Source organism: Zeugodacus cucurbitae, chromosome 4, assembly GCF_028554725.1.
Source record: "Zeugodacus cucurbitae isolate PBARC_wt_2022May chromosome 4, idZeuCucr1.2, whole genome shotgun sequence".
NCBI lineage: Eukaryota > Metazoa > Arthropoda > Insecta > Diptera > Tephritidae > Zeugodacus > Zeugodacus cucurbitae.
In genome coordinates this window covers 10344664-10366416 of record NC_071669.1, presented here as the reverse complement: position 1 = coordinate 10366416, position 21753 = coordinate 10344664, and the positions used below count along the sequence as shown (strand labels likewise).

At 35.6% G+C, this 21753-nt stretch overlaps 2 protein-coding genes across 4 annotated transcripts in view; one reads left to right on the top strand and one right to left on the bottom strand.

Moving 5' to 3' along the window:
- Positions 1 to 21753, top strand: part of LOC105209352 (uncharacterized) — a 181817-nt gene that overhangs the window by 47616 nt on the left and 112448 nt on the right. For all 3 annotated transcript variants that reach the window (XR_008471035.1, XM_054229701.1, XM_029046039.2), the window contains one exon: positions 7633 to 7662. The gene's annotated coding sequence lies outside the window, so the exon portion shown is untranslated. The remainder of the gene's footprint in view (positions 1 to 7632; positions 7663 to 21753) is intronic.
- The window catches only part of LOC105209327 (cysteine-rich motor neuron 1 protein), a 396142-nt gene that overhangs the window by 265139 nt on the left and 109250 nt on the right, over positions 1 to 21753 (bottom strand). The gene's annotated exons all lie outside the window — the stretch shown is intronic.

Here is a 21753-nt window from a genome sequence, read left to right as displayed (position 1 = left end):
ATTTACCTATCTACCGAAAAAAGGAAATGCTTTCTCAATCGGTTTCTAGCTAAAAACCACACAACCACTTAGAAACCAAGTCAAGCTAACAACTGTCGAGAAAAATATAAAAATAAATACTCGCAAAGCCAAAAAAAAAAAACTAAAAATTAAACGAAAATTAAAAATAATAAAATAATAACAAGAAAGCCAAACAGTTACAGCGAAAAGATCTAAATCGTGCCATTTCATGGTTTCATATTTTATTTATGAGTTTCATCTTCTTGTTGTTATTGTTTTTCTATTTTTTTTTCATCTACTACACACTTTCGACTACTTGATTATTTAAGCTTTTCCGCGAAAGTCAAGCAGTAGCTACACTATAATATATTTATTACTTCGAGTGAAGTAGTAATTTACGCCAGTCGGCATTAAGTATGAGCATACAGACACCTAGAGAGAGTGGCAAACCGAGTGGCAGTGGAAGCGGTAGTCGGTTGGTAAGTTGACAGTTTGGCAGTTGTTGGCTGTTGGTTTTTGTTTTGGCCATTTGCAATTGTTGTGAATTACGAATGTTGCCACTTAATGTTGCTAGCCACATGTTGCTGACTGTCGTTTGGCATTTTGTGGCACATTTTAGTTGCCGGCTAACGCCAGTTTGGCAGCTGTCAGGCAAGCGGCACTACCGGTTTGTTTGTATAAATGTGTTAGTTAGTTAGAAGAAAATAATAGTTAAAAGATAAAATAATTCTTATTACACACTCGTAAATGTGATTTACCGTAGGCACTATTTCAAATTTTATTTCTTCTTGAAATTCTCTAAAGAGCTTTTATTTTTACTTTTGTTACTCTTGTTGCTTTCTTGTTTGAATTCTGACTGATCTGCAGTGTCATGGTTAAGTCCAGAGCTAAGCATACCCAGATAGGGAAGTGGTTGGTTAACGATATGTTACTAATACTTTTTTAAATTTTTTCTTGCAGAGCTTTGACATTAAACCGTTTAAATGTCAAGCTCATGTCTGTGATATTGGATTTCATGCTTGACAATTAAGTGAGCGAGGCATTAGAGGAATATATGCTAATATATTAGGAGTATATATGTATTTAAATGAGCAGCTTCATACCAGTTAATTGTTGATACTGGCTGGAATCGTGACTTGATAGACCAAAGATGCTGGTAGTTTTAATGAAATTAATGTGAGGTCAACCGTTTAGTAAGTAAAATAAAGCAGTCGAAATATGAGGGTCCCAAGTTCATATGCAGATTATCTGCCAAAAGATACTTCGAAGAGAAAACTTCTTTAGGCGATTGCTCCCGCGAAATTTGTTAGAGGGAATGATTTCGCGTGTTCTTGGTCTCGGTTCTGAGATCAACGTTCTTGTCTAAAACTCGCTTAATGAACTTTTTTTTACTATTATATGACAGCATGACAGGTGGTGCGACAGCATGACAACTCTTGTTTCATAAGTCCATTAAGTAAAAATTTTATTATTTTTTTATTTTTTTCAATATAAGGAAGAGAAGTGACCGAGAATATCTAGGATCGTTATAGATTGTAATGATCTCATAAAAAAAATTGTTAAGAGATTGTTCCGTCTGAGATCTGTTGGACCGCCGATAGTTCTAATGATAAATCTGTCTTCTTTATACTACAGTTAGTCCATCAACAAAACTTAAAATGGTCATGATTTATTGATAGGTTTTTTAGTCTTCAAGAGATCCACTACTTAGGATTACCCGTCTAGGAAAGAGCTTCGCGACTTATCTGGAAAGGAGTTCGAGGGATACTGAAATATGCTCTCACTAAATAGTTATATGACAGGATTTGACTGCCAGTCGTCCAATCTCGAGTGGAGCTAGTCTCTTGTTCATCGGAATATTGTTTTTAGACAGAAGAAGATATAGGAAGAATCGAAACAAATATAGGGGTTAAGTTAGGTAAAGGCTAAAGTGAAAAGGCTGGATATTTTGTATTTTAATATTGGAGAGGGGCTTTCAGACATGTTGTTGTTGTTGTAATATTGACATAGTTCGAGCTGATCAATAAAAATTGAAGGAATGATGTTGACTTGACCGGACGTGGACCTATTTCCGTTTCAATTATGTAAATAGATACGACTCTCACGGGTATGAACTGTTCCCAGCAGCCTTGATGAGCACATTTATAAGAAAATCTGGTCTACAAAATTCGAAAAGATCAATGAAACTATTGGTCGATTATTATACATTACAACAACAACCTGGAAGTTTCTTCTATTAGACTTATCTCTATCGAGCTGATTTCTAGAAAATAGAGAATGCAATTAGGAAAAAATCAGCGATGTTAATAAGGGATCGACCTAGAACTCAACACCCCTCCACCCATTAACATTATTTATTGCGAATTTCCGCAGCATGCCTCAATAAAAACAAATGTCATATTCCGACAGTTCTTGCTAATTGAATCCACTTTGGTGGCCACAGTGCGCCAACGTGTTTTTTCCACTGAAATTTCATTCATTTGATTTTACAGCTAGCAATTGCTGCCAAGTGCACAGTTCGCGCGAGGCGACACAGTCAATAGTAGTAATTGGCGGTGTCAGTTGCACGCGCTCGGGACACTGTTGCTGCGCAAACAATACACATAACTGAGCGCATAAATTAGGCATGTAGGAAAATGGGTGTATGGGTGTATATGTATATGAGTGTGTATAGACACACATACATACTTGCTTTGTGATGCAAATATGTCGATTGCGCATCAATGTTGGCATAAATGTTTCCGCAATAAAAATCAAATTTAATAACATTGAAGTCTACTTGCATGATCATATTGTTGTTGTTGTTGTTGCTTGTGTGTAGATATGTTTTTATTTATGAGTACAAATATGTATGTAGATAAATGCTTGCAAACATAAAAGTTACTATGCATATTTATTATATGAGAGTGGAATACTACAGTGCAACAAATGCAAGTTCATGGTTTTTGAGTAGATATATAATCATACATACATACATATATACTATAGAAAATTCATATGTACATATATACAAATATATATTTATATCTATTCCTCAATTTCTGCTTGTTTTGCTTTCATTTCGCCTACTATACACCATTGCTTGCTGCAATTTCTCAGTTTTTCTACACCAAACGATTGTTGTTGTAATTTTGTTGTTTTTGTTTTTGTGTACAGTGCACATTAAAATTAATTGAAATGATTTTTACAACGGTGTAACGTTTGAAGTCGTAAATTTTGCATTTTGACGGCCAACAAACATTATTTATGTGAGTATGTACATATATGTGAGATTTCACATACGGTAATATACATACATACATACAACAGACTCATGTAAATGCAGGTTTAGACACTGTAGAAAGACATTGAAATTTAAATGAATGAGGCGAGTGAATGATTTTAACCGTTTTGTTTCTGCGGACACTTTTTATTTTATGCAAGTTTGTACGAAAGTGTGTCTGTATGTATATGTGTTTGTTTGCCATAATAATTGTGCTATAAATGAATGCAAAGGCTAGTATGCAATTCAGTTTTTTTTTGAATGGAAGTGCCAGTGTTTTCCATACAAGCTATTAGCTATGTTTATTGTAGGTTCATATTTACATACAGTTGTATATATGTATGTATGTACATATATATTTGCTCATATGAATGCTTTATGAACTATGCCACTACGACATATATTTACGTCATTGTGACTTGCAGTTTTTGCCAATTAAGTAGTGAAATTGAAAAACTGTAAGAATAAAGCAATAAATTTACCTAACTGTGATTTCTTGTCACAAATCGTTGGCGTTTACCAGATAAATACGGCTAGTTGGCGGTATATCCGGGTTTCGCATGCAAAATATTGCACTGAAGGTGGGAAAATTTTAAACAAAAGAGTGAAATACTATATATTACACTATAGGGCAACATTGATTTTATTTCTGAGTATTGGATCAAATTTAGTATTTCCGGGAGATTAAGTCAAAAGTTCTTCGATTTTTGAAGTTAGCCTCGAAAATCGAAATATTAGCCTTAGAAATTGGAAAGAAAGCTCATTGAAAAGTATTTATTATTACTAATTAGAGGTTACAAATAGTTATTAAAATTTGAATATTATTCACATTTTCTTCATATTAAAAAACATATTAAATAAATAATTAGATACTTCTAAAATTGGATGTAATTACTTGGAATTCTAACTAATTCAAAGCATTAATACAAAAGACGACTATAAATCATTATCATCACCCATTTTGAACGACAAAAAAATTTGAAAAAACAAAATTTGACCACGACTACTTTTTTGAAATTTTTTATATTTTCCAAAAATTATATTATGTATGAATGTATTAGTGTAATCCCACTACAGTAGTATGAAAATGAGCAAAATCGGATCGAAAACAACACCCACTTTCTATAAAACGCCCTCTTCATTTCCATTAACTAACGAAACCTTGTATCAAATAGTTGAAATATTGAGGAACAATAATGAAATTATGATTAGCAAATTACAACTGATATCTGGCAGTTTTTATTTTATTTTTTTTTTGTAAATCATCGGTCTATATATGTGAACGTAGACTCCATATATAGAATAAAGTATAGTAATATACCCGTTTAATTCTATACCACATATAGTATCCAAAAAATCTTACTAAAACTGCATAATTGCCTTTTCACACAGCCAAATTAATTGTTCAATTAAAATTTTGTTTGAGAAACTAGTTTGTGGCCTTCACACTGTCGGCTACTCGATAACCGATCAGCTGTTATAGATTTTTGTTTTTACTTTTCATAAAAAGTTGGGTAAGTTTCAACAGCTGATTGCTATTTTTAACAGCAACATCTACCGTCGTGTAGCGCAACTCGCAGACTAAGAAAGTATATATAATTACAAATACGGTCTTTGTCGCAGAGTTGCATTTAATTTGCAAGTCAATTAAAATTCAATTAAAAATTAATGTAGATTTTTATTTTGTATGGTAAATCGATCTTAATCAACGTTTTAAGGGGTTATATACAGTTAGAATTTTCAAAATATCGATTTTTTTATTTAATTTTCATAATGTACATATATTTAAGAATACAAACAGAAAATTTCGTTGCGGTGAATATTTTCAAAGTTACAAGCAAATTTGAAAAGGCGTTTCAGAGTGCTTGGAAATACAAGATCCGAGCGGCAGCGCGTTTTTCTCAAAATTGTGTTTTCAAAGTCGGTGACCAACATTACTCGAAAACGGCTAGACCGATTAGTCTCAAATTTTAACACGACCTTCTTACATATATTTTTTAGTAATTAATCGAAGATTTTTTCTCTCCGATAAATATTTTTTTTTTATAAACAATTTAAGGCCGAAATTTCGTTTTTTTTTTTTGAGAAACCGCCATTTTGTCAAAAAATTTTATTTTGCTTATTCCTTCGATTAATTACTAGATTTAACATTATTTTAACGAAATCTGTTTGGTTTTTTAATTTCAAATTATCCAGTTCCGAGAGATAGTGGTCACCGCAAAACGTATTTTTTGAGAGGAGTTCCTGGAGATCAGCTGTAACTCTTTTTCAAATAAATATTTTTACTAGTACTAAGTCTTAAAATACAGTTAAAAGGTACCATAATATGTGTATAAATTTTTGGATCAATAAATTAAAAAGTTTTCTCAGAAAAAATTCTGGAAAATTCACTTTTTTCGGCCGTCTAACTGTACATAACCCCTTAATCGAGCTGAGGCCGGTTAATTGATTAATTAGCTCCTGTGTGAAAAGGCTTTAAGAATGTCCTCAAATATAATCTCAATAAATAGGGTTAGTATATACATATATTTTTTCAAACCATTCTGATGGATATACAGTACTGACTGTCTGTCGATTCGGCATACTTTGGATACTAAGGAAAGTTTGAAATCAAATTAAGTAAATGCGAATGTTGTTGTCGTAAAAAAATTGTAATTTGATATTGAAAACAGAAGAACGCGATCTATAACTTAATCTGACAACGAATACTAAACTCTTGAGCCACATTTTCTGATTGAATTTTTGAAGACATCTCACAATATATCATATATTTTCTATAAGTTCAGACAATTTGTGAGTATACTTTGGCACTATGTGAGCATAATTTTCATAGCTTTTACAACAATTTGTGAAAACAAAACTAGAGTTGTAAGTAAAAGGAAACACATTTTTTGGAAATTTTTATTCTATATACTTGGAAAAATTACCGGGTAAGGGCTTATATCCTGAAAATGTTCAAATATCGTTGAAATTTATTCACAAAATTCACTTAGTCATACAGCGGAAACCTCATTCGAGAACTAATTTTTTCTACCTCTAAAAAGCCACCCTTTACATGAAAATAGTTTTTTACTATTATTGCTTTATTAGTCAACGTTTCTGCTTTTCATTTTAAATAATTACTTATTTAGTTACTTATTTGTATATGTACAGGTATATTCAATTATATATGAATATATGAATATATTTAGTTGACTATAAAACATGTCAATAACATTTAGTCTCTCAATCAATCAGTGCCGAAGGTATGTTGTCAGTTCGTAATTAAATTTTTATAAATGCACAATAAACATTTGTAAATGTCTAATAAAAATGCCAGCTTAGGCGGCTTGTTTAAAACCAAGGTAAGTAAAATAAACAAACATAGAAGTAGATAGTAGTAATGTATTGAAGGCAGTGAAGTAATGTATTGAATGAATGAATATTATATTTAAGAAACGGAAAGTTATGTGGACAGATATGTATGTATGTATATGAAGTAAATATTTATTAGATACTAAACTATATATATATAGTTCTTATATATATTTTTTGTAGCTATATAAAGGTCAATATTAGTCCAGATTACTAAAATCTCAATTGAAAACTGTCTCAAGCTACAAAATCCTCAGAAAAATTTATTTAATTTAAATTTTAATATACTCTTACTTTCCTAAAATTTAATTTTCTCTATAGCAAACATGACTCAAAGAAATTATTGCTTACATTTAACCACATTTTCTCCACTCACACATCTATGTATCTATATTATTTTTGCTTGAAATTGCAAATATTCTTTGCAGTATTTTCATTTATTTATGCCTATTTCTACGGCACCTTTTTGTTTTTGCCACTGCCATTATGCGCTTACACAAGTTTGCCATGTGATTCTTTTATTGCGCCGAACATATGTTTGTGATTTTTAATAGACCATTGCTTGAAAGCCGTAAAAATTTTACGATAAATAAATTTTCGTTTGTAATGCATAAATGCTTATTTAGACATATTTAAATTTTAAATGCACAGCTACTGTATGCCGGTGATATTTCGCATGAATAAATGCGATATTTTTGCGCACTTTGTCAAGTGTTTCGCCTGAGTTCAAGGTAAATAAGTTAGAAGTAAATTTTGGAAATTTAATTTAAATTAAAGATTTATAAGTAATAAATTTCTAGTTAAATGCAGGATGATAAAAAACTATTATTTCAATTTCAAAAAAAAATTATTGGGACTTTATGACACAATTTCTCACACAAAAATATGCAATACATATATCCTTATAAATTATTTTATATTTTTAACTTTCAAACACAATTATTACACCATTCAAATAAAAATATTCAATAGTTACACCGAAAAATCAACTCATGAATTTCTTCTTTTATTTCCAGCTTCTCAGATTTGCTGTGTTCTGCCAAATGGTGAGTCAAATCTATCAAAGCTCTCTGGTTTGTATTTTTGAAATCAGTAGTCAAAGCAAGTTAAAATTGGAGATAATGAAAATCGGTTACATATAAATATACAATAAATATAAATTATGTGCTCTTTAATCAAGTTTAAGTTGAGACTCAAACCCGTGGTATCTCTGGTATCTTAAATTTATCGACTATAAATGTCTTCCCTGTTATCTATCAAGTTTTTTTATACTCTCGCAACATGTCGCACAAGAGTATTATAGTTTTGTTCACATAACGGTTGTTTGTATCACCCAGGAAGAAAAGAGTTAGATATGGGGTTATATATGTATATATAAATGATCAGGATGACGAGTGGAGTTGAAATCCCGATGTCTGTCCGTGCAAGCTTGAGTAAAAATTGAGATATCTTAATGTAACTTGGAACACATATTCCATGGCACCCTGAAGAGGTTGCTTTCGAAATCGGTCCACTGCCACGCCCACAAAATGGCGAAAACCGAAAATACATAAAGTGTCATAACTAAGCCATAAATAAAGTTATGAAAATAAAATTTGGAAAATAGGATCGCATAAGGGAGGGGCACATTTGGATGTAATTTTATTTTTTAAGTGGGCGTGGCCCCGCCCCCAAATAGGTTTTTTGTATATAATTCGCAAACGAGTAAAGCTATATAAACCAAACTTTCTGCAGTCGTTTATTTTAGCCATTTCCTTATACAGTCCAAAAATTAAAGAAATCGGATAATAACCACGCCCACCTCCCATACAAAGGTTAGGTTGAAAATTTCTAAAAGTGCGTTAACTCACTAACGAGAAACGTCATTTTACATAAGAAATGGCAGAAGGAAGCTGCACTGTGATTTTTTACAAAATGGAAAATGGACGTGGCGTCGCCCACTTATGGGTCAAAAATTATATCTCAAGAACTACTCGATCGATTTTAATGAAATTCGGTATATAACACTTTCTTAACACCCTGATGACATATGGGCGAAATCGGTTCACGCTTACTTCCCATACAACTCAATTTTGAATCCTTCTGATTCGTTCACTTTATAATATATACATTAGGAATCAATGAAGATAGCGAAATAAAACTTTACACAAATACTGTATTTGAGCTGTGACAACACTTGTGGAAAAATTGTCAAAATCGGACCAAGAATTTTCAAGGCCCCTGATATAGAACATGAAGAACTCAGTGGCTAAAGATAATTTTTCACCGAAAATATAGGTAAATCTCTAAATAAATTGCGAGAGTATAAAATGTTCGGTTGCACCCGGACTTAGCCTTTCCTTACTTGTTAGAATATGTAGTCAAATCAAGTTAAAATTTGAGATAATGAAAATCTCGTGGTATCTTTGGCATCTTAAATTTTTGGACTATAAATGTCTTCCCTGTTATCTATCAAGTTTTTATGCATTAAAATTGATTAACTTCTAACTATTTAACGAAAAAATGTGTATCATTCCACATCTTCGCTTGAGATCTTCACTTTTAGTGGAGAAGAAAAAAATAGACTTGAGTAGCGATTAAATACTGATTCATATATGGGACGCATTTAAAACTGCCTACCTTGAAGGTTGATGTATGTGGCATAGAAGAATATAAGATAGTGGAGACTACCACCCAAGGTAAAATTAAGAGTCTATTGCTAAATGCCAAAGAGTTTTTTTAAGCATTTGGCTGAAATAGCTTTTTTTCTGTTTTTTTTTTCTTTTTTGATATTTCACCGACCCACAAGTCACTTACTATGTGTATGTGACCCTCTTCAAACTTATTAAACACAATTTGTAATTTTAATCACTTGAAAAAGTTTATTACTGTTGTTTGTGGTTACTAGTTAATTAAATGCGACAATTCAAATTAAACTGAGACAAGCAAAAACATTACCATACATGTATTTCTGTATGCATGTATGAATGTGTGCAACAACAACAAACTGTTACAAAAACAAGCAATAAACAGTCTCTACAGTTACTTAAAATGTGTGCAGGTGTGTGTGTATACGGTGCTTAATAAAAGTCCACGATGTGTCTGTCCCAAAGCACCGTTGTAATACAAAGTAGTAACATAGACAACAACAAGAACAACAACAATAATTAGAGAAATAAAAATGTTAATGCGACATTGCAACAACAATTTAAAGTAAATAAATGAAAAACCTGAGTGTTGTTGTTTTTGTCTAAATTCTAAGCGCCAATTCAGCAACTTCTCACCACGCGTCGTCACACCTTTGCGGCATTGTAATCACCGACACAACGGTGTCAACTAATTTGTAAGTTGACAAAAAAAAGGTTTATGGCGGCGCACACACAAACACACATACAAATATACAAATACACATACTCACATACAAATATACATATAGATATACCTATACAAGTATATACCTATGTGTACTAGCTGTCGCCTTGTGAAATAAAATGAGTAAGAAATAATATACGAAAACGACGTAAAAAGCAAATTAATGTACAAACATGACCGTTAAATACTATAAAATGCCTGACAACAAATCTTTTTTACGGCCGCAACGTTGTAATTTGTTTAACGCAATTGCAATTGACTGAGTGTTTGCACAAGTGCGATACTGTAGGTGCGTCTGTGTGTCTTTGTGTGACTTGTGTTCAACATATTGTCAGCTGGTTTGTCTAATTTGTAGTACATATGAACTTAAAAGCACATTTAGATATATATAAATATATGTACATACAAATACATATATAATAAGTGTCAGCGTTGCGACAAAATTTGTCTGGAATCGCTAGACAAATTTGTCATGTTCATGTGTAATTTTTTAATGCGGTAATTTTACAGTTATTTGCTCCATTTTACATTGCTTCGGAGACAACTTAAAAATGTGTTAGAAGCAAGGTCTTGAAAACCTATGAAAATGTTGAATATACTTCTCTATATAAAAATAGCAAATATTCTGTCTATATCTATGGAACAACATATTCTAGTTTAGGATATAACATTAGAAATATTTTGCTGAATCCATCATAAGATCAACTTCCAATTCTTTTTTGTTCTTATATGTAAGTATGATATACGCCTATATTTGGTGCCAATGCCACATTATCCCCCTATAGAAAGAAAACTAACATCAATTAAGTTTATAGGCATCTCAAGACCTTGTATTGTGAGTAATTTAAGTAAATATAGCTAAAATTACTGTACCGGAAAGATTTGGACAACCTGTCGTGAACCTGAAGTCACAAAATTCGAGCGGTATTCGCTTTTCATCTTTTGTTTCCAGTTATCGAAAATTCTAAACTCTTTTCCGCCTATGTCTGTATTTATCAAACACCCTTTTCTGACCCCAGATATCTGTTAATGTTCTAATATGAGATATTCAGGTGTTCCAATATCAGTTATTGTCGTTTTTTGGTATCTCCAAAAGCACTTTTATCTTTATAATGGAAATAATCGTCTTAGCTTTGCTTGTTGCTGTTTAAAATCGTAAAAATACTTCCGAGTTTGACTTTATTGTAAACCAACACTCTCTCTATATGGCTCCTGGGTTGTATGAATTTTCTAATAAGAGCAATTAAGGTACTCATCAGACTGGTATCTTTTTCTCGTAATGCATTTTGAAGTCAGCAGGTTTTACGATCTATATGAGACTTTTTCTCCACTCAATGAATTTTATTTCAATTCTTAAGCTTTGAATTTGAGCATGAAGAACCTCTCGGTTCTTACATTTTTACGAAGCTATTTAAAATTATACTTTTACTATAGGTAGTGTAATTACAATTCGATAAAACATTCTTCTCTTTCTTACTACTCTTCTTCTTCTTCTTCGTCCAAGTTCGTTTCTTCTTATTCCCCTTCTCTTCTTCTATATCTTTAATATCTCCCTTTCTTTGTGTCATTACAAATTATAATCCTTCCTCGACTCGGTTTTTTCGATGTAGAAGAAACATTTTAATGAATATCCAACCTGGATCGTCGCACAATCAGCTTATTGGTACCAAGTTCATTTATTTGTATCGAAGAATCTATATATTATCAAAGAAGTTCACAAAACATATCATTTTGAAAGCATTTTCGATGCGACTGTTGTAGAAGATATTTTGTTTTAACGACAGAAGTTTTTCGGTAATTCAATCAATGTACGCTTCCTTAAGATAATAACTAAGATATTGAAATTTCAGATTTTGCCGATCTTCTTTCATCATCAAAAGTTCAAAGCATTTTCGTGGTTCAAGGAATTGTTGTTTAACCAATTTCGACATTCCTGTTGTTGTTGTACCGGCAGAAAACATAACCCGAATAATTTTGAGGAAATACTCTCGAGGTGACAGTCCTGGGCAGGGTCTAAAATTCGGTTCCGTTCGAGTTACGTAGTCCCGACTGAACGATCAGCTTCCCTGAACGTTAATCTTGCTTCCTTTCCTGCCAATCGATCCTAACCCAATCAATAACATAGAGGCAATGAACCAAGAACCCTTTGGAATTTTGCTTCCTTGGCAACAAAGGTCAATCTACTAGAAGGAGTATCACTCAGTACTATTAAATATTATTTCAACACTCAATTATGAAGAAGTATTTGGATCTGCTCTATATGAGCATGTCATGGACTCTGGAACATCTAAAAAAAAAATCCAAAAATGAAAATTTTCAAACCCCACCATTCCCTTCACTGCTATCAAAACTCATTCATGCAAATTCCAAAAATATTCTTCGCTCAATCGTCAAATTAGAATATTTTTGCACCGTTAAATGCATACATTTCTTTATTTATTTGCAAGAGTGATTCTTTTTTGCCAAATTTCAGTTTTTTAACAAATTTGTTTGCGAAACGCCACGCGAATTTTTGGCGCCACAAAAATGTATTTATTTATTTATTCAATCATGCAATCATGTATCTTTCGATATAGGTATATATCTGTAGGTTGCGAGTGCAACGTGCGATCGGCGCTCCAGCACTGATTTCTATTGCGATTTCATTTCGCTTGTTTTTTACTTTCCATCTTTTATTTATTTAGTTCGGCAGCGGTGATTGTGATTTTGCAAATTTTTCGTCAATTTTAATGAATGAATTCATTGGACTTTGATTTCGGTTCGTCTGCTTCGGTTATTTAATTGGGTCGCATATGTAGTTGTATCTAACGGATCCTTTTGTTTTTGTTTTTGAAGGGAATGCAAAATATTGCCATGAATTTGATAAAAGATAGGGTAATGGAAAGTTAACTGTAAGTAACAAGCAGTGAAAACTGATTTGGGGTTAATTGAGGAGAGAATGGATTGAAGAGTTCAGTGGATATAAAATTGAACTGGAATTGACTAGTGACAGTGTTTATAACACTAAATTGATTTCATTTTTATATAAATATGTAAATATATTGACAGATCCAAAATAAATTATATTATTTATACTCATCTTAGGAGATATGTTTTGTAAACTATATCGCAAGATCGCTTGAGATCTCATGAATAATTCTCTCACTATTTGATGTTCTTAGAATAGCTAGGAACGTTCTGAAGTCTTATTTGGATACTGATTATCTTTAATTGAAGTCCTTATCTTGCTTGAAAAAGGCGATATATTGAACTGACCGCAAAGGCTTCTCCCAATTTTCTCAAGACAATTTTCAGAATTTTTACAATCAACAGAGGAAGCAACAATGTATATTTTTGGGGAGCTTTATAAGAAATGTTATTTTGTATATTATTTATTTAGAGATATACTGCCCTTTCTTTTCTTATAAGCTTGCATTGGAGTCGTCTAGTTTGAACCTGATATTCAAAAAAAAACTATCCAAAAATACTTCCAAGAGCGCTGTTGTGGGATAGCATTTCTCAGGTTATTAGATCCACGCTTACGTGGTCTTACTAATATGCTCGAAGTATAAACTCTTGCTAACCAGTTTCCGATTCCTTTTAGGGTTATATAGTTTTCAGAGCATTTTTTATAATTTTTCTAGCCTCTTCAAGACCCAATGAGTTATGAAACCCCTGGCTGCACATGCAGGGACTTCGCTACTCCAAACTGTTCCTCGGAGGATACAATCTGAAAAGATTCAAACAGTTAATGGCGTACCCCAGGAACAAACTGAGACAATTAGTGGCACTCTACACCGGCCACTGCAGACAACGGTGTCATCTGCACAATCTGGAAATCCGGAGACATCAGAGCACTTATTCCTTAACTGCCCGGCGATCACGAAGAAAAGGGGTCCGACAATTGGAGCTCTAAAAGAGGTAGTATCGCATCCATCAGCCTTGCAACACTGTTAAAGTTTCTTAACGTGACGGAAGGAGCGCTGTGATAACTGGAGAGGACATACAGGACACCTTAGGTCGCTGTGCAATTCTCAATATATATTCTAATCTAATCTAAAGCACAATAAATACCTTTAATAAATCGGACTTACGAACGGACCGGTGACGGCTATAAACAAAAGGCAGATGTCTAGTAACATTGTATATTGGATGAGGGCAATGGAGTTCGGAGATGCAAAAAACACAAAATAAAAACAGAAGTAGCATAAAGAAGAAAGAGAGAATTGAAAAAGAAAAAGAAATTAATAGAAAATATTAATGAAAAAATAATTGAATCTAAAACAGAACAATCAATAAAATACAATGAGAGGATACACAAATAATAAAACCAAAGGGAAGTTAGTTATATGAAGTACAAAACAACAGAGCTTGTGAAGCGTTGTTTGAGGCCTCTAAAAAGAAGAATAAGTTATTAAAAAGAAAAGAAAAACGAAAAAAATAATATTAAAAAATCTAAAACCAAAAGTTGAACCCGCCGTCTGCCACAACCACTGAATCCACATCGCGCCCATAACCCCCTTCCAATCACCTCTTGTACCTTTCGCTATTCATTTTGCTACAGTTCATTTGGGGCGTTGCGGTTCAATTTAAGTCACAAAAACTACACGAAACACCTAAATATATATCCACATACATATATATATTCATAAATACAAGCAATCACACAAAGCAGAATGGCGCAATAGTAGTTGCGGTGTAGACAAAGCTGAGTGCCAATGCTTGAAAAATGTGCCAGCGTGCGATATGAAATCGAGCGACTAGCGAAAAACCGCTTGTAGGCTTAAAAAAATTTTCGCCAACAAAATGTTTTTTATTATTGTTGTTCTTGTTGTTTTCGTTGTTGTTACAGCTATTTGCATGTCACGTTCGTATTATATATGGAAGCAATTTATGCGATAAATTTATTTCATGACTCTGCGAGTGGACCGATAGTGTTGAGCATTGATTTATTTATTTCTTTCCATTTGGACTATTTGTTGAATGTGATTGTGTGTCTGTGTTTTCACTCCGTTTCACTCGAATGTAGTGATTGGTTCAATGAATTAATGTTTGTTAGGCTTTGATTTCTTTTTCTCTTTCGGGGGACAGTGACTTGCATAATTGTTTAATTGATGTGGGGCGGTTCTTACAATAGATGTGTCTTTCGTATGGTATTTTGGTGAGGTTTCTTGGGTTAATTAATAGAAATCTTAGAAAAATTCTATTCTTAATTAGTTTTGTATAGGATAACTATCATTTCCTCTTCTACATTGACCTAACCACATCATCTCTATGGATGCTATATGTATGTATGTATGTGATTGGCGTTGCAACCGTTTAGCCGGTTATAGCCGAATCGACGATAGTGCGCCACCTGTCTCTCTCCTTCGCAGTTCGGCGCCAGTTGGAGATCCCAAGTGTAACCAGGTCGCTCTCCACCTGGTCCCTCCAACGGAGTGGAGGCCTTCCCCTTCCTCGGCTTCCTCCGGCGGGTACTGCATCGAACACTTTCAGGGCTGGAGTGTTTTCGTCCATTCGGACAACATGACCTAGCCAGCGTAGCCGCTGTCTTTTTATTCGCTGAACTATGTCAATGTCGTCGTATAACTCGTACAGCTCATCGTTCCATCGTCTGCGGTATTCGCCGTTGCCAATGTTCTGAGGACCATAAATCTTGCGCAAAATTTTCCTCTCGAAAACTCCTAGTGTCGTCTCATCTGATGTTGACATCGTCCAAGCTTCTGCACCGTAAAGCAGGACGGGAATGATAAGCGACTTGTAGAGCTTGATTTTGGTTCGTCGAGAGAGGACTTTACTGTTCTATTGCCTACTCAGTCCAAAGTAGCACCTGTTGGCAAGAGTTATTCTGCGCTGGATTTCGAGGCTGACATTGTTCGTGTTGTTGATGCTGGTTCCCAGGTATACGAAATTATCTACGACCTCGAAGTTATGACTGTCAACAGTGACGTGGGAGCCAAGACGCGAATGCGCCGACTGTTTGTTTGATGACAGGAGATATTTCGTCTTGTCCTCATTCACCTCCAGACCCATTCGCTTCGCCTCCTTATCCATGCGGGAAAAAGCAGAACAAACGGCGCGGTTGTTGCTTCCGATGATATCAATATCATCGGCGTACGCCAGGAGCTGTACACTCTTGTAGAAGATTGTACCTTCTCGGTTTAGCTCTGTAGCTCTTATAATTTTTTCCAGCATCAGGTTAAAGAAGTCGCACGATAGTGAGTCACCTTGTCTGAAACCTCGTTTGGTATCGAACGGCTCGGAGAGGTCCTTCCCAATCATGACGGAGCTTTTGGTGTTGCTCAACGTCAATTTACACAGCCGTATTAGTTTTGCGGGGATACCAAATTCAGACATCGCGGCGTAAAGGCAACTCCTTTTCGTGCTGTCGAAAGCAGCTTTAAAATCGACAAAAAGGTGGTGTGTGTCGATCCTCTTTTCTCGGGTCTTTTCCAAGATTTGGCGCATGGTGAATATCTGGTCAGTTGTCGATTTTCCAGGTCTAAAGCCACACTGATAAGGTCCAATCAGTTTGTTGACGGTGGGCTTTAGTCTTTCACACAATACGCTCGATAGAACCTTGTATGCGATATTTAGGAGGCTGATCCCACGGTAATTGGGGCAAATTGTGGGATCTCCCTTTTTATGGATTGGGCAGAGCACACTGAGATTCCAATCGTCAGGCATGCTTTCTTCCGACCATATTCTGCAAAGAAGCTGATGCATGCACCTTATCAGTTCTTCGCCGCCGTATTTGAATAGTTCTGCCGGTAATCTATCGGCCCCCGCTGCTTTGTTGTTCTTCAAGCGGGTAATTGCTATTCGAATTTCTTCATGGTCGGGTAATGGAACATCTATTCCATCGTCATCGATTGGGGGATCGGGTTCGCCATCTCCTGGTGTTGTACTCTCACTGCCATTCAGCAGTTCGGAGAAGTGTTCCCTCCATAATCCCAGTATGCCCTGGACATCGGTTACCAGATTACCACCTTGGTCTCTACATGAGGATGCTCCGGTCTTGAAACCTTCGTTAAGTCGCTTCATTTTTTCATAAAATTTTCGAGCATTCCCTCTGTCTGCCAGCTTCTCAAGCTCTTCGTACTCACGCATTTCGGCCTCTTTCTTTTTTTGTCTGCAAATGCGTCTCGCTTCCCTCTTCAGCTCTCGGTATCTATCCCATCCCGCACGTGTTGTAGTCGTTTGCAATGTTGCGAGGTAGGCAGTCTGTTTTCTCTCCGCTGCGAGACGGCACTCCTCATCGTACCAGCTTGTTTTTTGTCGTTGCCGAAAACCAATTGTTTCGGCTGCAGCGGTACGCAGTGAGTTTGAGATGCCGTTCCACAGTTCCCTTATACCGAGATGCTGATGAGTGCTCTCAGAGAGCAGGAGTGCAAGTCGAGTAGAGTATTTCGTGGCTGTCTGTTGCGATTGCAGCTTTTCGACGTCGAACCTTCCTTGTGTTTGTTGACGGGCATTCTTTGCTGTACAGAGGCGGGTGCGTATCTTCGCTGCGACCAGATAATGGTCCGAGTCTATATTTGGTCCTCGGAGCGTACGCACGTCTAAAACACAGGAGACATGTCTTCCGTCTATCACAACGTGATCGATTTGGTTCCGCGTGTTTCGATCAGGAGACAGCCAAGTAGCTTGATGTATTTTCTTATGCTGGAATCTGGTACTACAGACGACCATATTTCGGGCCCCAGCGAAGTCGATCAGCCTCAGGCCGTTTGGCGATGTTTCGTCATGGAGGCTGAATTTTCCGACTGTTGTGCCAAAGACACCTTCTTTACCCACCCTGGCGTTAAAATCACCAAGCACGACTTTTACATCGTGGCGGGGGCAGCGCTCATAGGTGCGTTCTAGGCGCTCATAGAAAGCATCTTTGGTCACATCGTCCTTCTCTTCCGTTGGGGCGTGGGCGCAAATCAGCGATATGTTGAAGAACCTCGCTTTGATGCGGATTGTGGCTAGACGTTCATCTGCGACGGAGTCTCTCTCCCACCACAAATCCAACACCAAATTTGCGCTCCTTTATATGGCCGCTGTAGTAGATGTCACAAGGACCCACCTTCTTCCGTCCTTGTCCCGTCCATCGCACTTCTTGGATGGCGGTGATGTCAGCCTTAAGTCGTATGAGGACATCAACCAGCTGGGCAGAGGCACCTTCCCAATTAAGGGTCCGGACATTCCAGGTGCATGCCCTTATATCATTATCCTTAAAACGTTGCTATAACTATCCATAATTCTAAGAATATGTGTCTGAAAAAATCTCATCTACCAAGTTGGTCTAAAATGTGACTAGATATGGTTGGCAAATATCTCCTCTCTTCGACTTTTTGTCTTTTGAATTTCGCGGCTATGTATAAAGCGCTACAGAGCTCGTATCTGGCAATACTATATCTTTGAAAGGTTTAATTCATAACCTATAAAACGACGCTATGCATGATTAGTTTGGATATTGCGTTCAACAGTTATAGACGTGTAAACATGGAGTTCACTAACGCCGAAATTCGCGCTGTTTTAAAGTTTTCCTTCTTAAAGGCAAATCCGCTAGAGCAACGTTACATGAGATTAATGGTGGTGATGGTACTCTATCACTTCGAACTGCGGAGGATTCAGAGCGGGAGAAAACGACACCATGGATAAGCCAGCCGGCGGAAGACCTGTGACAACGAATACCGAAAACGAAATCATGGAAAATATCTCGTGACATCACCCTGCAGATGGGAGTTTTGAACCAAACTATTTTAAACCATATGCAGAAGACTGGATGTTTGGGTGCCGCATGATTTGACGCAAAAATCTTTCTGGACAGAATCAACGCCTGCGATATGCTGCGGAAACGGAACGAACTCGACCCATTTTTGAAGTGGATGGTGACTGGCGACGAAAAATGGATCACATACGACAATAACAAACGAATCGTCCCAAAAAGAAGGGCCAAGTAGGGATTGATGGACAGGAAGGTTTTGCCGAATGTTTGATGGGATTGCAAGGGAATCATCCACTATGAGCTGTTCCCATATGGCCAGACGCTTAATTCTACTATCTACTGCGAACAACTGGAACAACTTGAAGCAGGTGATCGACCAGAATCACCTAGAAATGGCCAACACGAAGGGTGTAGTGTTCCACCAGGATAACGCCAGACCACACACTTCGTTGATGACTTGTTAGAAGCTACGGGAGCTTCATAGGCCGAACATAGCGCCAAGTGATTACCACCTCTTCCTGTACATAGTGAACGCCCTTGGTGGTGCAAAGTTGAACTCAAAAGAGGCTTCTGAAAAGGGGCTGTGGAGTATTATGAAGTTTGAGATTATTATCTTTTATTTTAACAAGAGTTTTAATCGAGAGCGTATCGTTTTATCGTTTTAAAATTGGGATCAAGATAGTCTAATTCCTAGCGAACTTCTAATGGATGTCTGTAGATTGTTTTGAATAAATCAGCTTTAAAAGGATATAGAAAAGGCATGAAATATCAAAGATCTTATTCTTCATCTTCAACATAAGGTATCTCTTCGACATAATATTTTCACATATATAAGATCGTAGGTATGATCTTGAATGGTTTTGAAGCTTGCTTCGTAAAAATTAGTTTCAAAAGAATCCATAAGAAACCAAAAAATGGAAAATCAAAGCCATGATAGTGTTTACAAGAATTAAAGAATGATCCACAAGATCAATTACGGAGTTTGGTGATGATTACATAGATTATTTTTAAGAAAATTGAGAAGAAACCAAATTTTCAAAGATTAAAGACTAAAGACATCCTTTAAATATTAAAAGGTGATATGATCTCATCGGATACTCTCTTGAGCTGACGAACGAGATCGATTTCTTGTGCACTCTTTCATTGTTATCCATAAATAATCACAGAAAATCCATATTAATTGGCTCCCTTACCATTCTAAGTAAAAACTAATACGCATTCTTCATAAGTAGAATTCTTCATTCTGTGTAGAATTCTTTAATTGATTCTTTGGAACCACAAAACAAAATTTATTGATAATTTCTGCATTTACCCCAGTAAAAAACAACAACACACACCTACATAGTACACCTACACGACCTACTTTAGTCTCGGCTTGCCTAAGCTTACTACCCTAATAACCTGTATACCGTTGATACTGCTGGAATCCAACTCAATGACAGCAAGCAACCTTTTCCCACAAGCACACACACACACAACCACATATATGTGAGTAGGCACTCAGCAGGACCCTGCTATTATGCTTTTGTGCGCTTTAGTCTCACTCGCTCTATAGGCGGTTAGTTGAATTGGTCAAGCGTGTGTGTGTCTGCATGCCTTTCCGCATTCTTAGCTAATGAAGCTACTACAAAAGGTGACCATGGACGGCACAGCGACACATGTACAAACATATATATATGAGAGTGTGTTTGTATAGCGAGTGACATTTGACAGTTGGCAAAACGCTTCTGTTATGTCGCACGGTGGTTGTTCCATTTCGTCCGAACGGTGAGCGCGCAACCATAAATTATACTACGAACGCATTAAAGCGCTACAAAAGTAAAATGTTAAGCGTTTGTATGGCTTGCGTTAAGTGTTATGTATGCCTGCTGATTGTCCTAGTCCCTCATTTCTCAATGACAGTGGACTAAATTATTTTTGTTGTTTTTTTTATTTATTCAGAACTTGATACAATATTTCATGACGCTCGTATTTATTGTTATTTTTGTTTATTTTATTTTCTTCATTTTATTGTTGTTGTTTCACTGAATGTATGCCAAAGCGTGTGGCATTGTGTTGTCTTCATGGCTACCGCAGGATATGCGCTATAATAGCGCTTTACTTAATTTTTTTTTTTGATTTTTTACGCGACAACTCTGAGTGGCTCAAGGCAAAGGAAACTTTTTGGACTCAAAAAAAAAAAAAAAAATTTAAATAAATATTTTATATTTTTGTTGTATTTAGCTCACTTTGTTTTTATTTTGTTTTCTACCTTTCGACTGCTGTCCACTTTTGTCCATTTTATGTCCAAACAAATCGGCAGCCATAAATCATGGCCAGTGGCGGCTAGGCTGTGGCAGTAACAAAACTCAAACTGTAGCGACCTGCACTGAAAAGTTGACTTAAAACAACAAAAAACAAATAGTCGACCTTTTTAGTCTACTATGCAGGTTTTTTCTTCTTCTTCTTTTAATTTTCCATTTATTTCGCCTGGCCACTTTAACCAACCGCCTCTCTGTGCCAGTACATTTTTTATGAATTTGCTTGCCTCAATGTGCGGCGGCAGGTAAAAAGGAGCTATTACGTATGTAGCCAGTATACTAGCATAAACCAACAACAAGCACACATATGTACATACGTGAACCTAACCTAATATGTGCTGCTTAACATTATTATGGATCTAGCGTCGTTGCGTTCTATGTTTTATAGCATGTTGTCGCACGCTTTCAGTTTTGCGGCACTTTTCAAACTATTTGCCTATTTTTTTGCTTTAATGCTTTTATGCATGAATTTTTATTTGTAGGCTTTGTTTGTAGGCGTTTTTATAGTATTTTCGCTTATGCAATTTAATACGGTTTTTTGTTGTTTACCTTTTACTACATAAGATGTATACACATATGAGAGAGCCCTTTTAATTGTCAGCTAATCTTACCTTTTTTATATTTTTATCAAAGCTTCACTTTTTATTCCACATATTGTTAATAAACAACAAAAGTGGCGCATTTCAGGAATCTTTAACCGTTTCGGGACGATGGGGATGTTTTTATCCCGAAGAAATTCAAAAAATCGTATCTGTCACAATATGGAAGCGATTTGGTTCAAAACAGTCCCA